The sequence below is a fragment of the Harpia harpyja genome, chromosome 13 (assembly GCF_026419915.1).
Source record: "Harpia harpyja isolate bHarHar1 chromosome 13, bHarHar1 primary haplotype, whole genome shotgun sequence".
Lineage (NCBI taxonomy): Eukaryota > Metazoa > Chordata > Aves > Accipitriformes > Accipitridae > Harpia > Harpia harpyja.
Genome location: NC_068952.1, coordinates 2,177,962 through 2,193,083, shown reverse-complemented (window position 1 = coordinate 2,193,083; position 15,122 = coordinate 2,177,962).

The following is a 15,122-nucleotide window of genomic DNA, read 5'->3' as shown; positions in this document are numbered from 1 at the left end:
ATTTCTATTATCCACTGTGGCACACAATTGCAGCTCAACTTAACACATGGGCAAAGCTGTTGCAGGCACACCGAACATGCACGTTGTCTCCTAAACAAGTTTGATAACAGCTTCCTTACCACTATGGGGCTATCTTAATTTTTGACTAAAGGGTGGCTTTGAAACCCACCATAAACGGGCTGTTTTACTAGAAAAGGTGATATCAGACCATGTACATTTTTTCTCTAAAGGGGCAAAGTGCAATATTTCACTGAGTCCACTCCAAAATTTAAGAAACTACAGCCCATTTGAGTGCACACAGTTTTAACTCTTGCTGCCCTTATACTCGAGTAGGAGTGCCTCATTAGGAAGCTAATAGCTGCAGCCACTGGTTATCAAACCCCCACTGTTTAGGGGAAACTCTTCTTTAAAAGCAGCCATACCAATCAGCCTCGGAACACCAGGGTGACACTTACAAGCAGTCCGATCAAAAGAAAAATGTACAGAACTCAGGACAACAGATACCAAAGCAAAAAAGGTGTCCTTTTGCACGGAGCAGGAATATACATGCCTTCCCAGCACACTCCCTGGCAACAGACACCTGGAGCTCCCATCAATAACAATAACATGTCCCAGAGAAGGAGGAAACATCTTGGCCAATATAACACTTTCCTTTGACAGTGGTAATACATCATTTTATTTGTTATGGTGACTGTTCCCGCAGCACTTACGTTGCAGGGAGCAGAAGTAAGACAATTCCCCTCTTTCAAAAACTGCCCCAGTTTTCACGTAAGCACAAGAGAGTCTCTTCCAAGGCAGACTAATTTAGAGAAGTTGGAAAATCACAACATGCGGTTTTGCCAAAAAAACTAAAAAGAGTATTTTATCAAATTTTTTTGAAACGATGAAAAATGTTTCAGTGTTCTGATCTTTTCTATTCAGCTTCTTATTGACGTAAAAAATGAGTAGGCAGATTCAGTATGTTCTTTGCCAGTCTATTCTGTTCCCAATCTGTACACGGTTCCTGTCCATCTTGAAGAAAGATGGATCAGACAGGAAAAACAAAAACAAAACAAAAAATGCTACAGATTTGTAAATGTCTCCTTCCAATTTCAATACTCCTTAAGACCTATTAACCAATTCCCTTTACTAGTAATAAAAACCCCTTCTTATCTGCTAAAGATGCACTTCCACAACCAGTGTCATCCTTCTCTTCTCAGAGCAGGACTCCCTGGACCAGCGATGGCAGGAATTGTGCCTCTCGAAAGGGTCACGTAACTCGGCAGCAAAACTGCTGGCTCTTTTGTATGGCTCCAACCTCTGCTGTTGGAAGCCTCCACACAATTATGATCTTCTTTGAACATCACTACCTTGATAAGCTATGTATTCATCTTCGGGAGGATCATCAGTAATGATTTCTCACTCAATCCTTCTGTTTCTCATTTCAAAACAAGAGTTGCCATCCAACGTGTTTACTCATTTTCTGTTATTTAAAAAGGCTTCTCTGAAGTCACCTCATGGTAGAATCAGTAACAGGATTGTCCTTCAAGAGAGATGCTTTTATATGCAGAAATGGCTAGTTAATATAAAAACATGCATGAATAAATAATGTTTAAAAACATAAGGAAGGCTTACAGGTTTTATAGGAACCAGTAAACATGGCTACGCAATGCTGGTGGCCTCCTTTATGCAGCTTTTTATGGACACCCAAAAAACCTCACCCCAAAAAATCAAACCAAAACAACCCCCCCACACATACATATATATATATTGGGGTTTGCCCTGTAAAAGGTCTTCCCCTACCCTATATCTCCCTGCTCCTAAATAGTAGCCAGTAAAATATATTTTCTTCACCGATTTGCAAAAGCTATTTTTCCCACCTGGGTTCTTAAGCCGCACACCACACCCTGTAAAAAATATTTAGCCTGATTTACAAAATCTATTTCTCTCCTTGGGCCTTTAAGCTGCTGTTCCAGAAGTGATAAAGGTGTTCTCATTCTGACTTTTATTGCTTCTGGGCCCCTTGCCACCTGTTTTTATTTTCTCCCTCTTCCGCTTTCTTCCCATCTCTTTTGCCCAGGCGCCACGCTCGTCCGTCAGAGCTGGTTCTGAGTAACAGGAGACATGCTTTCACATGATATCTAATCCATAACCAAAGGGTAGGAGGTAGCAAACCAATTGATATGCCTTGGCAGGAGGTAAATTTGATCAGAAAGTAATTTTAGACAAATTGACAAATATCGGTTTATCATTTTTATTATACCCAGTAAAATTTGAAAACAGATTTGCTTACGTTTAATCCGGTGTCTTATATTCACAACCAAAACGCCTCCCCTCTGTCATCACTCCCTATGTCAATCAAGGTGCTCTTTGTGAAAGCCCAGATGCACTTGAGTTCACTTTAAGCCTCACACAGCTTTTGGTTTAAGTCTTCTCTTGTTTCATTACAGCACCTCATTTCAGAAGCAAATATCATATAGATCCAAATGGCTACCGCTGTTATGAGCAACAACTACCAATAATTTTGTAAACTGCACCTGAGGTCTCTATTTAGACGCAAGCTCACAGTGCTAAAGAAACCATGAAGCAGTCCAGGCTACAGCCAACTACAATTTCAACAACTACCAAAACCCTGGAAAAAAAGCAGTAACCTGAAATCCTCAAAGAAGCTCATTTCTGCTCAAAAGCATAAATTGTTGCAACTGTGAATTAAAATGCTGTCCTAGAGATTAAATTTCAAGTTCAATCAAATTTACATATATTTAAATATAATCCAATTTAGCTTTAGGTACTCGCAATTATTTTCTCCTCTCAAGCCATAATTACTCTTTGATGGTCTGCTTTTTGAATCATCCTGTTTGTCACTGGTCCCGTTGCATCTCCTCTGCTCTGGCCTGGTGAGCAGGGGGAGCGTGTCAGCACCAGAGCAGAGCACACCCACTCGTAACGCAAGCTGCTACCTGACAACTAAAAGGATTCTAGATATTGTGCTTTGAAGTGAACGTCAAAACCACTGAAAAATAACAAAGTTGTTTAAGATGTATTTATTTTTTTAATGCTACATGCTCAGCCTACAGCCCTCTCCTACTATGTCAAAACCCAAAATGCTCAAGACGCTTCGTTACTAGAAAAATACAAAGTTCAAATATTAACGCTGCAGAAAGCCCGCCAGTTGTGGAAATGTTTAATCGCACTGCACAGTGGCTGTAAGCCTGTAAAACCCACGCAAGGCGGTTTCACGTGGGGCTCTAAGAGGCCACGCGACGACATTTCGCCGGTCTGCAGTCGTGGGCTGTGCACAGCCCATCTACGTGCATCTCGTGCCTCAGAGCTAATGGCACCTTCAACATCATGTCATCGTGGTCTCCTTTGACAGAAATGCATGCAGTTCCTTTGTTTCAATCACAGTCTGATTCATTGAAAAGCAAAACAAAATACCCCAATGTCTTCACAAGAAGCCTTTCAGTAAAAAGACAAAAACTGCCTGTAAAAGGGCATGATACATGAAGCTTCTTTGCCCCTTGTTTTTCCAGAGGAAAAACACCACCTTATTGAACCTATTTTGCATTTTTGCACGTCATGTTAATTATACAAGTGGTTTTGTCCATAAAATTCATGTATATCAGTATTCGTGTAACGCAGAAGCAGAAACTGAGATAAAAATGACCAAAAATCAAAAAGCTAACAAAACCCAATTAGTCACTTGTCAGTGTGTTTCAACTAAAAGTTTATTTAAAGCATACTTGTTTTTTATCTGATAGATCTACCTCCACTGTAACCTCAGATGAGATAATAAATGTGACTTAGTATAAGTATCTTTTTTCTTAATATCTGTCCTCATTAATATATTCTACTTCAAAGGAATGGAATAGTTCATACAGAGTTCAAATGAATATGGTTTGATTCTGCAAAAAGTATCTTTTCTTTGAGTGTTGCCACTTACTGCATCACTTCAGCGTGAATTAAACATGAATTCATGATAAAATCATCAAAATGCAAAAACAAAGAGATGGTAGAGGGATCAAAGGCACCTTCTAGTTGCCAGAGAAACCAAAACAGCAAATGAATTTGAAGTACACAGTACTCGCACAGTCTCCTAGGACAAGTGCACATGAAGTGTATGAAGGAACTCTTCATCTATATGTTTCAGCAGCAGAAGTGAAATGAACAGAGAAAAAAATCCTTTAATATTATGCTTAGATGGGTTAACAGTCGTTGGATTAGTGGGCGGCACTTCTGAAAGGCACTCTGGCGGGTCACTGAGAAGTTCACACTGTCACCGTGCAAGTCGAGTGGGTACAAGAAATTCAGATCCAAGTTTTTCAGAGTGCTATTAATCAGGAATGCATCATTTGCATCAGTTCTGAGAGCCCAGAAGAAACTGTATTAAAGAGTTCAGATTCAGACTGTGAATATGAAGTGCAGCTTTCTCGGCCGGGCATTCAAAAACATCACCACACAAAAAAAGCGTGTAGCGTAGGACTGATTTTTTTCTCAGGAGTTCTCACTTCCCCCATGCTCCTCTCTGCTATCTTCAGCTAGCGCGCAGAGGCTCCGAAGATGCCGCTTGTAATACTATTTTATGTAATATGGAACCTGTCCAGTCTACTTACTCATTTCACAAAGACGACAGACAAAATAGCATATGGTAATGATTTTCAGTCACGGCTGCCCTTGCTGGGATTTGAAAGGGGAAAGGCTCTGTATCCATTACGGGCTCCCTGAAAATCACATCCTCCAGGGAAGAAGAATTGTCTCCTTTGTTAGCTATTCTAATTCTCTGATTAATAATGATAGTTTCGATTTAAATATGGGCAAGAGAAGCAGCAAAACGATATCAGCACAGTAGAACTGATTACAAGGCCACTGGCAGTGCAATGCTGCTCTGGGGGGACCCAAAACCCCCCAGCGACCCACGCATCCCACCACAGGAGCCGCTTTGCAGATTTTATTAGGCTAGTTGCTGTGGTACATGCCTCTACAGAGAGGTCTTCGGTGGGGGCAGAAAGAGGGGCATATTGCCCTGCTCCCTTCCCTGTGGGCAGCCCTGGCTGTCAGGATGGGTTTTGGTTTCCCTCCGTCATGGTTTGACCCCAGCCGGAGCTAAGCACCACGCAGCCGCTCGCTCACTTTCCCTCCGCCCAGAGGAATGGGGGAGAGAATCGGGGGAAAAAAACGTAAAACTCGTGGGTTGAGATAAAGACAGTTTAATAGGACAGAAAGGAACGACAAAAAAAAAAAAAATAGAATTGGAACATACAAAACAAGTGATGCACAATGCCACTGCTCACCAGTCACTGACCAATGCCCAGCTAGTTCCCGAGCAGCGATCCACCCCTCCCAGCCAACTCCCCCCAGTTTATATACTGGGCGTGAACATCACATGGTATGGAATACCCCTTTGGCCAGTTGGGGTCAGCTGTCCTGGCCGTGTCCCCTCCCAACTTCTTGTGCCCCTCCAGCCTTCCTGCTGGCTGGGCATGAGAAGCTGAAAAATCCTTGATTTAGTCTAAATACTACCAAAAACATCTGTGTGTTAACAATATTATTCTCACACTAAATCCAAAACAAAACACTATACCAGTTACTAGGAAGAAAATTAACTCTACCCCAGCCAAAACCAGGACACCCTCCCCGGTGCAGCCCCCCTGTCCTGGGAAATCCCCTTTCCCAGCACTATGCCACTGGGCTGCTGGACCTCCCAGCACCATGGCTGGGAGCTCCCTGCCCCTGCAGCACCCCACCTGCACCCATCAGGGCTGCTGAAAGGAGCAAAACCTGGAGAGGTGGAAACCAGCTGCAAGGAAGGAGGTCTTCTCCTAGAACAAGGGCAAACTCCTTTGAGTGTGCCAGGCAATGAGGCGGCACGTAGGAAAGACTTTGCGTGCCCTGTTTGGCCCTAATTATCTGCTGTGGGTCCAAACATGATATCATAAAATGGTTGAATCGTGAATGTTGTTTATTTTAAAGCATAAAGGAAGGATAACACGCTAATGCTCTTTAGATGATGTTTCAAGGAAGAGAATAACCTAAGGCAAAGATTTCTAAGGCTCACCTTAATGTAGCCTGTGCAGTACCCTTGAAGGACTAAGCAGCGCTGGCCCTGGCATATTCATCATTCTGCTCTTGTCACAGCACTTGATTGAATGTTTTTTCAGAAGGTAAAGATTAAAATGAACCAGAACTAATTGAAGGTATATTTAATAAAAGCATCATCATTGTAATGAGTATACAACTGCTACGCTAATGCTGAATAATGTTTAAGCTACTGAACAAGTCCATATTGTTTCACCTAATGGGATTTACCGATTACCAAATAATTAATTCTACTCTAATTTTGCAACACCATGTGGAAATGTGAAACCCACTCATAAATTAATTAATGCTCAAGTCAATAAAAGAGACAAGTGTCTGGGACTTACTACTGCTTCTCCTGAAATCAGTCAAGGTATTATCACTCACTTTGAGCCATACAGGATTGGGTTTGGTTCCTCAAGCATTTGGTCTAGTTATTACATTGTAATCACGTGTAATACAAGTCTGGCAGACATGGGCGAACACTCAGCAGCCAAAGCTGCTCTGAACCTTTTACTCATCTTCAATTACGCTGATGTCCCTTTTCACAGCTTCAAAACTCTCTTATTTGCATTCTCACTATTTTTCCCACCCTGTCACACGCCCTTCGTGTAGATGTCCTGCACTTCTGGTCAGGACAGCTGAATTTGAAGATACCGTTAGGGCTCCTTACTTCCCATTTCCCAGATCAGTTGCACAGGCTATTAGCACATTTGTTGCAGACACTGTTTACAGAGCCAGGAAAGCAAATAGCCTAGCAGATCAAGTCTTACAATTCAAGTATTCTTGAAAACAAAAAAACCCCAACCAAACAAAACAAAAACAACAAAAAAAGGAAATAAATCAGCTACAGCCACGAGTCACAGTATATAGCCTAATTCCTGGAAATACCTTTGCAAGCAGCTTCCAGCCTGGAGCCACTCTGACTTTAATGGAGATTGGTGTAAATTCACCAAGTTGTCTCCAGGTTCATTTGTGTAGTCAGGGTTCTAATTATTATAACCTCGGTGTGGTTGAGATTTCTTCCTCCATCCTTTTTACCCTACGTACTTCACAACTGCTGGAATAGGCAGCACTTTATCTAATGAATAACAACAACTATTGGGCCCTATGTATGATCAGGCAGACCTGACAAGTACAACCACAGAGATTTCTGTAGTCCTTCCAAAACCAACCAAATTAACAAATGAATAGGAAAATCAGGGCAATAACAGTAGTCTTTAAACAGGATGGGGTAAAAACTTTTAGCTCTCCCATTTAGGCAAAGAAATGTTCTGATTACACCTTTAACTATTCTTAAGCATACAGAAAGGAACAGGCAGGGGTCTTACATTCAGCATTTATGGTCAATAATTGGGCTTCTTCCACATATGGCCTCCAGCTCACATCCAGACCTCAAAGCACAGCCTCGCCAATAACACCAGAAGGTTTTCCCTTGACCCCTTACGTACAAAAGCTGTGCTCCACAGAGATCAGGGCTCAGCTCTTGCTGGTGCTGCCCTTGCTGGTGTGTGTCAGAGGAAAGGGAACCCACAACCTCATGGTTTTTCAGAGCAGGGGACTTGTCAGGGTGGGAAGGGAGGACAGGAGAGCACGAGGTTGCTGAGATGCGATAGCTGCCCCCGTGGCACGGTGTGGTATTTAGTTCATTGCAAGGCTTGGGGTGCCCTGAGACAAGGTCCCCCTCCAACTCCTTATTCCTGTCCACCACTCCATCATCCCGCAATGTCTGCATTCAAACTCTGACTCTCTTTCTCATTCACTGTTTATGGGTGTTCAACCATTTAGACAAATATGCTTGCAAGATATTTGCCAGATCTCGAGCTATAGGAACCAAGCACTCAGCGGGTCTTAAAAAGCAATCCAGAATATCACATCTGGGCCCCACCACGAAGCCCGTTAAGCACAAAGCCACTGCATGCATTTCAAAGGCCTGAAGATAACCGGAGAAAGCGGTATCTGGGCTATGGCCTGCTTTGGTGGTGAAGCTGCTGGCACAGCACAGCAGACACTGAATCAGCAGGGCAAACCATAAGCGATTCCTTACCCAGCTGCCCAGCAGCACTGGCAGAGGGAGTGCCAGAAGAGATTTTTGACATGGCAAAGGGTGTAGCCGAATGCTGCTACGTTCATTTAGTCTCTCTAACCATATAAACCAAAAAAGCTTTCAATCAAGCATTTGAACAAGCACTTGAGTTCCTCATTCTGTCTCACAACTCCTGTAAAAACATCTTTTTAGGGTCCCCAGCGTTTAAAAAAAACCAACCAAACAAACAACAAAACATAGGAAACCGTTTGCTGGTGCTCTTTATTTCTCCCTCTACAGCTTTTAAAGGAAATACCAGAAAACTTTCAAGTCATGTTGGAAGCCTTATGGGTACCAGAGAAATGTGAGAATCCTGCAAATTTCCCTCCTTCTGCCCTTCAACACTAGCAAAAAGCCATTCAGCTCCCTTCCACATGGCTGACTTGCCTTAATTAAAGTATGGACTTCATGGAACAGAAACCTGAAAAGTGAAAACTTGTTAAAGCTCACTAAAAACACCAGAGCCGAGATAATGCAGCAATCAGTGCTACACAATGGTTAGACAACAGTTCCAACATCATGTATGAACACTGTGCAAATAACACAACTATTTGCAAACTATTTAAAAAGAAAAAAGAAACCAAAACCCCCAAGCCCCCCAAAACTCTGACATGAATAAGCTAAGTTTTACTCATGGGCATCTTAAAAGAAAAGTAAGAGAAGAGAGATTTCCCATAAGATATAGAAGAACTACTAAGATTTCCACATGTCTATCTCCTTCTGGTAGCTTGACACTTCTTTTTCATTTCTAACATCATACCAGTCCTAAATCAGAAGCAGACAAGCAGCATAATAGGTGGCAAAAAACATCTAGAGGGTGAGATAACTCCAAAGGAGCAGAACTGGCTATGGCAAATAGCTGTTAAATTGGCAAAAGGAGGTGAAAATGGAAATAGTCAACTCCAACCTGGCCTAGAGAGCAGACAGAAAGCCAGGGCGCATCCAGCCTCTCTGACTGCCCTGGTCTGTACTGACACCACATCAAAGGAGGAGTAAAAGGCAGCTGATGAATAGTTTTCCTTTTTTTCTTTTAAACAAGAGACTATAAATCTTCCCGATTCCTCCCTCTTATACTGGCCATAAAAATTTTGAAACAATGGCTCTGCAAGATCCCCTAAATACTTACAGAAGAGGGAAATGAAAAGACTATTGCAGGTTTCTGGATGGGGTCCCAGGAGACGTTGCAATTGTCTGGGGTTTTATAAGCATTCATCCAAAGCCAAATGTGCCCCAAAACGTTTACAATCCAAACAGGCAATACCTGAAAGGCAAAGATTACTACACCCATCTTAAAGCAGGAAGACAGGGGAGGGTAATTCAGTAGTTTATCTGGAGTATCTGTAGCAGAGCAGAAGTGGAACGGAGATTCCTGTCTCCATTAATCACAAAACCATCCTTCCTCATAAAATTGTTCTTAATTCCATTATTTCTCTTTTTTTTTTCCCTGTACCGTCCCCTCCATAATATTAATTGTACTAATAAATAGTAGAAGATAAGTGTATTAATTTACAGTTTAATTAATTAACTGTTTAAATGAATCTGTAAAGAAATTGTTCTACAAGGCAAATAATTATAATTGTCCTACAAAAGTAAGTGGATTCACTCTACCTAACAGAACTTTTCTTGTCTGGCACCACATATTTCCTAAACTGATGTCTTTTTTCCTCTCAGTCCATGAGATTTACAGCAGGGGTTTAGGATGGCTAATGAACATAATATATGGAGCCAGATTCTGTTCTGAGGGAGAGAGGTGAAATCTCTCGCACACAGGTCAGGGACGTATGAAAGGGATTCAAGACTCCTCATCATTGTATCTGTAATTCAGTTCAGTCCCTACAGAGTCCCATTCAAAGCCTGTGGAAATCGGTGGACGGCTTTCAACTGACCTCAATTTTTATATCAGGCCAAGGTCTATGGGAATAAAAAATGGCAGACTAATTCACAACTAAAATCTGCTCTCAGAGTCCCTGATTGCTTAAGGAAAGTAAATAGCCAGTGCTTGATTAATGCAATTATTCATCACATACAGGGCATTAAAATCCAGCATTGCTAACATCTTGGCACAGATTTGAATTAGCCCAGACTCTCCGATGAGATGCCCATCTTCTTCAGACGCAGGGAGGTTACGAACAGCCCTTCCTCCAGTTTGAGAACTGCTTAGCACACGCCGATAAACACAGGCTGGTATCAGCCCGGCGGCTTCCTCCACGGGAATATTGCCTCGGTACGCTCAAGTGCTCATTCCCTTTGGGTGTGCGTGTGTGCGTGCGTGCGTGTGTGAGGTTTACATCTTATTAATGCTATTCACGGTCATAAAATATTTATTGCAATACAGAGGCGCTGAGAAGGTCAGAGGTTTCCATTTGGTTTAGCAGGCTTCATAATTATTACTGGGTTTTTTGGAATAATTTGCCTCTAACTTTCAGTTTGTTGAGGAAAAAGGAGTAATTTCATTTCCCATAACGGCTGTATTCAAATTAATTGCAATCCTCTCTCTTTCGCCTCTTCTCTCACCTCTCCGCACCTGCGCACACATATGCACGCGTGCACACACGCTCTCAAGCTGGCCATGTGTTTTGCTCAGTGGCCGTCCTGGGCAGACCAGAAGCATAAGTTTGGAGTTATTTGGGGCAGAGAAAAAATTCCCCTTTTTGAGTTAAACCACACACGTGGGGCTTCTCGTTTTTGGTGCTTAGTCAATGAGGCCCTATATAAAAGCAGGAGCCACACCATGTATTCTAATGAATTGCACAGGAAGAAGTCTACCTTTGTTTAAAGGGAATGACATTCACTCCATACCAATTAAGTTACATATACTGGGCAGTATATCATGCCTTTCCTGGTATAAATTAGAAAAGCATCATTAATTCCACAATATTCATAGCTATAATGGATAATACAGTATAAATAATTAAGGTAGGGAAGTAGCTTTGCTTTGTTTTAATTATTGAAACGACTGGAACCATGCTGATTTACACAAGGTAGTTCTCGACTTAGTCTTTCCATAAAAAGAGAAAAATATCTTTGTAAAGGTTAATGGTTTAGTACACTTTGAACTAAAACCGATGATTTCTATGCTAAAATTTACATATTAAGACGACACAAAAGCAAGGACTGTGTCTTTAGTACGATGATGTGAAGGCACAAGGAAATGCATTTGCTGGCATCCTTTTGACCTATTAGCAACTCATGCAGGGAACAGCTTTCAGGAGACCTTAGGCACAGAAAATTTCACCTCCGTGACTCTGAAGTTTGGCAAAGGTAAAATAAGAAAGAGATTTATAATCTCTGCCAAGTAATCCTAATGATAGATTCTTCTCTCACTCCACTAAGACAGAAAGAAAACCTCTAGACTGCTTAAGCCGAATAGGAGAAAAAAAATAAGGCAACCTTCCACATGCAATTTACCAATTTTAAAGGATAAAATCTCATTTCTTTTTTCTGTCTTCTATGGGTCCTGCTGAATTATCCTTCAGAAATTCTGTCTCACCAAATATTCCTTCCAATAACATACTGTAAATTAAAATCACATGAAGGTTGGCAGAGCAAATTATTTTTCTTTGTTAGTTTATCCATCTTACTAGCTCTATTTTGAAAGCTAATTACTAGAGCGAATTATTATTCGATACATAGACGTTCAATTTAAACAGCAAATTATTTTTCCTCTTCCACTAAAATCTTTTTCTGTAATATAATGTTTGCACTGGTTTGTGCCCATTTTAAATAATCAAGGTAAAAATACTGTACTAGCTGAAGCAACCTAGAAAACATGATTTAGGAAATTAAGGCTGGTGATAAAGTACCAGAGTCAGGCAATCTCCTACAAGATGAGCCAATCTTAATTCTTTGGAGAGGAAAATAATAATAAGTAAATGCAGTTCGGCACAGTTCTTTATGACCATTCCTTGCTCCCTGTACAAACTCACTTCCAAACAGTATCAAGATGTAAAATGATAATTTCTTTGTGATTACTCAGTAATTTGATGATTACTCTATGTAATGTCTTTCCAGATGACACCTGGAAAATGCCCAATGCATTCACTTCTTTTATCTATCTATACCTATACTTAAGGTGTGCAGGTGGTATCACCCACTTAGTCTGTGAAACAGGCCCGAGCTCTGAGAATATTGCATTTTCTTGGACTCCTTGGATTGCTAGAATTCTTAGATTATTTCTGTAGAGAAATAAGATTTTTTTTTTTTCTTTTTACATCTAATTAAATAAGATTATTTCTTATTTGTAACTGTCCTTCAGTATGCTGAAAGAGAACAGAAAGCAGCATCTAGGATAGCACTATAAGACGAAGAGTAAAATAATTTAGGAAGCACAAGATAATGCAAATGTCATTGTGCAAATTCTTTCATGCAAAATACTTGGCAATCCTATAGGAAAAAATATTTCATTACTTAAATTTAGCAAAAGAAGGGTTAAGATCATGGAGAACAACTTTGTGTAGTTTGGTGAGCTTTCTACATTTTTAGTAAAGTCCAAAACGTTCACTTACCAGAAATCAATAGGGATACAAATATACAGAATCGTATGTAATAAAGCTGCAGCATTGATTGCATTAATAACTGTAGACCTCTAAAGACTTCTGTACGAGAAGTGCTCCTTCTCAGCTATGTACATACTGCATTGATTTGTGCCATCCACCTTGATCACGATTTGGAAAATGAAACTCTCTGCTCACAAATCAAAGTTTAACATTTTTGCATACATTTGTTTGGTGAAGATACTCCAGCTATAAGTTCTACCACTAAAAAATGAAGAGTGAAAATGTATTTACCACCTAGAACACAAAGCTTTATTCATTTTATTTTCTTTTGAACTTTTACGATTTTTTATACACTATGCTAAACTATACTTTTAAATGAATTAAGGATCTGATTATCAGCGAGATACAATACTGACGCCGGATACAGTATATAATTATCCTATTTCTACATATGCAGAAATGAAGATACAGATCAGCATAGATTCTTATTTATCTGTAAGTGCATGCAGGTTCCAAAACAACCAACGGGACTTCTCGTACGTGTCAATTCAAACCTGTTTAGATAGTCGCTAGAACCTAGGAGTAAGTCATTTTGTGCTATTTCTCCACTGTATCCAGGATGAATTTGACGACTTCACCACTAGGATGAAGCCGCTGTTTCTTCTTATCATCTCCTCCCTTTTAGTTTCTGTCTCATTAAGCTAAATGCTGTGGATAAACTACTTAAGATATTTACACAGAGCGAGGTATCACTGAGCATAAACTTTAAGTGTAGAAGGTTTTTATGGCTATTTATTTTTTTTTTCTTTTAAAAAAGATTTGTTAATTGAAACCAAAAACAGCTGTGCTCTTTTCTGGGTCATCTTCAAGCTACCTTGTATTTGATTTATTTTTCTTTGAGGTCTGGCTCCTAGCCTAGTTTTTCTCCTATATTCTCAAAGTTCATGCTGTGTGACTCCAATTTAAATCAATATCTAAACTCTACGGAATTCCGTGCTTTTGCAAATGTAACCTTTTGTGACAAAGTATCTGCGTGCACTCTGAAGTGGATTCAGTAAAAACAAAATAATCTTTGCAAAACTTGCAGCCAGATCCTTCCCACTTCCCTTTAGTCACTAACTCCTTAACTGGCACCATGGGTTTCTGTGCACAGTCTAGCTCATCTTGAGTCACAGACTTTAGAGATGGCAAGCCAGTAATTGAGGCACTGTGGTTCCAGCTACCAGAGGACAACCACGCTGTTTTGCAAGAACTCCTGGGATCCTCGCTGCTTGAGTGCAGGAGGCATCCCACAAGATGAGACAGTTTCCCACAGCGCGGAGGCTTCTTTCAGCTAATGCGCACACCCCAGAGATGTTCTTGGCAGCTGCTTTTAGAGATGCATACCCTGCTATTCAAACTGTGTTGACTTTCCTTTTGACTGATCAATGTCTATCACTCCATACTTCCAAAAATAATAAGCAGTTGAAGCTGCTTTGCCCAGGGCGTTTCAATTTCTGAGTTGTGCTTCCTTAGGTAAAAACAGGCATAATCAGCTCTTTAATTGAAAGACATATACTAAAACACCTTACTCCCTGTGAGTCTCCAGTCTACCCCTAACGATCCTTACTGAAATGCTGCTAAACTAGAGATACAGCAAGGAGCTAATACCGAGTATTAGCAAATTCTTCCCTCAGAGAGTCACTTGTTACTTTTATTTATTATTAAAAAAAAAAATTATTGCAAAAAGAAGCATGTGAAAGTGAAGTCATCACCCTTTCTGATCAACCTGCGGGAAGGAGACATTTCGGAGCAGCCCGTGTTTCATTTTAGCATGCTGAGCGTCGGATGCTACAGCAGCATTTCCAGAAGGACGAGGTACTTTCATCCCAAAAGCGCGAGAGGCGGCCACACTCTGCCCACACAAGCGCCTGTGGCCGGCACCTCGGCAGCTCCCCAAGCTGCCTCTGAAACATTGCGCTTACTCCTGCCTGTACAAGTCGAAAAAAAAAAAAAAAAAAAAAAAAGAACAGCTGGGGTTCAAGCCTAGAAGTTTGTCACCTTGGCTGACCTTCAGATGAGCCATACTGCTCCTTTTTCCAACCCGAAAGGTGAGCAAAACATTTATAAGACCTGCTTGTGACTTTAGGGACATCTCTCGGCAAAAGGCAGCAACGATGGCCTGAGCGTGGTCACCCCCCGCAGCAGCATACCCGAGACACAGCCCTAAGAGGGGAAAAAGTGGAAACCTGAGTCATTGCTGCCCTGAGAGCCCTAACTTTTTCTCCCAACAGCCTTGCCCGTCAGCTAGCTCCCGGGTTCGGCAGGAGAGAAGGCAAGGCACTCTCTCGTTATCTCTTCCTCCAGCAAAGTAACTAGGAGCAAGCTATTTCCTTCACCCAGGAGGTCTGTTGCCATCACTTAGTGGGGAGTAAGAGGAGAGGACAAGTAAACATCGGATTTTTCTTCCGCCCTCGTATAAGAAAAGTGCTTAGTCCAGACCGTCA